The sequence below is a fragment of the Lethenteron reissneri genome, chromosome 60, assembly GCF_015708825.2.
Source record: "Lethenteron reissneri isolate LAM-NWPU_2019-01 chromosome 60, ASM1570882v1, whole genome shotgun sequence".
NCBI lineage: Eukaryota > Metazoa > Chordata > Hyperoartia > Petromyzontiformes > Petromyzontidae > Lethenteron > Lethenteron reissneri.
Window position 1 is genome coordinate 4,316,188 of NC_083838.1, and position 2,479 is coordinate 4,318,666.

Sequence of the window (2,479 nt, forward strand, 5' to 3'; positions counted from 1 at the left end):
GCGGTTTAAATATTCGCAACCGTTCTTGGTCCATGTGATGTGTGCACGCATGCACACGCATGCTGGTGCATCAACCCACAACCAGCCACATGCACACACATGCTGGTGCATCAACCCACAACCAGCCACAGCTACTCATGAATATTCATCCGTAACAAACCGCCATTCGCCACCAGCTGGCTTTGCCACGGCGTTAGTGCCAGGCTAGGTGCACTTTGAGGCTCACTGCTGGCAAGAAGAGGTCACGGGACAGACCAAGGCGCCGTGGGTTTCGCTGACCGAGATGACTTGCTGCGTTTTATACCGCCCGGCGCTCCGCTCGTTGTTGTGAGCGTGGCTGCCTCTGCCCTCCGTTGTTGTTGGAGGGCGACTGCCTCCAACTGCCCAGCAGCAGCGTCCTTCGCGAGCCTCCTCCACAGATGCCGAGAATCGATCCCGATATGTCTCGCCTCTGATGAGAATCCGTGACCGGGTGTCAACCCAGGTGACCACCTTGCCTGGTATACATGAGGTTGTGGGTTTGAACCTGACCCTGACGCATGCTGTATCGTGCCAGATAAAGCGATTGCGGGGCCTCTAGTATGATGTTATAACGGGACCCTAAATAAAATAAAAACACGTAAATAGTCAAACACACGTTTTTACTTGCATAGAAAAGTAATTGTTTACGCAGATTTCCAATCGGGGCATCAAACAACAACACAAATAACAACAACAAACAAAAAGAACAAACAACAACAGACTGTGGAAAACTTGAACCATGGCGCTCTTTCAAAATTCAGGTCGCCGTTATCTCACGCGTCCAATGCGATGAGTTCGTTGCGGTGGAGACAAAAACGACAAAGACAAAGGTCCCCCGTGTAGCCTGTAACAGACTGTCGGGGCAAGTGCTGTTAGCGAGTAGCACCTATGAAGGCCGGCACAGCATAGGAGGGGGTGGGTGGACAGCAGCACCATGCCCGGCCGCCTTTGTCTCCCCAGTGGCGATGTTTACGACACACCGCACCGGATGCTCATTTGAGGCTGAGTCGACCTAGGGGAGGAGGCCCAGGACCTGTTCAGACAATCGTCACTGATTTTGGCCGTGAGCGGGAATCGAACTCGGTTCGCCAGGTTCGTAGCTCAGAGTAGCGCTAACCGCTGCACCACCACTCCATACCGCGGTAGACACACACACACAGACACACGCACATACAGCCACACACACACACAGACACACAGACACACAAACGCACACACACACAGACACACACACAGGCACATACACACGCACACACGCACACACAGACAGACACACACGCTCACACACCCACAGACACATACATGCACACACAGACACAGACAGACACACACATACACAGACGCACAGAGACACACGTACACACACTCACACACAAACATACACACACAGACAGACATACACACGCTCACACACCCACAGACACATACACGCACACACAGACAGACACACACACACAGACACACACACAGACACACACACATACACACACCCACAGACACACACACACATACACAGACACACACCCACAGACACACACACAGACACACACACAGACACTCACACACACAGACGCACACACCCACAGACACACACCCACACAGACTCACACACACAGACACACACACAGACACTCACACACACAGACGCACACACCCACAGACACACACCCACACAGACTCACACACACACAGACACACACACAGACACTCACACACACAGACTCACACACACACACAGACACACACACAGACACTCACACACACATACACCCCCACAGACACACACACATACACACACACAGACACACACACACACCCACAGACACACACAGACGTAGACCGCGGTGACGACCCGGTCGTTACTGCGAGACAGGAACCACGTGGACAGCGACGTGACGAGACGTCTCCAGACGCCACCGATTGTTGTGGCTGCTGCTGCTGCCGCTATTTTAGTTGAGTGGATGTGGGGTGGTTGGGGGGGGGGGTGGTGGGGGGGTGGTGGGGGGTGGTGGGGGGGTGGTGGGGGGGTGAAGGGGGGTGGTGGGGGGGTGGTGGAAGGGGGTGGAGGAGGGGTGAAGGGGGGTGGTGGGGGGGTGGTGGGGGGGGGTGGAGGGGGGTGGAGGGGGGGTGGAGGGGGGGTGGAAGGGGGGTGGTGGGGGGGTGCTGGGGTGGTGGTGGGAGGGTGGTGGGGGGGGTGGTGGGGGGGTGGAGGGGGGTGGAGGGGGGGTGAAGGGGGGGTGGTGGGGGTGGTGGGGGTGAAGGGGGGGTGGAGGGGGGGTGGAGGGGGGATGGAGGGGGGGTGGTGGGGGGGTGAAGGGGGGGTGGAGGGGGGTGGTGGGGGGGTGGAGGGGGGGTAGAGGGGGGGGTGGAGAGGGGGTGGTGGGGGGGTAGTGGGGGGGGTGGTGGGGGTGGAGGGGGGGTGGAGGGTGGTGGGGGGGGGTGTCACCTTGGTGGTGGT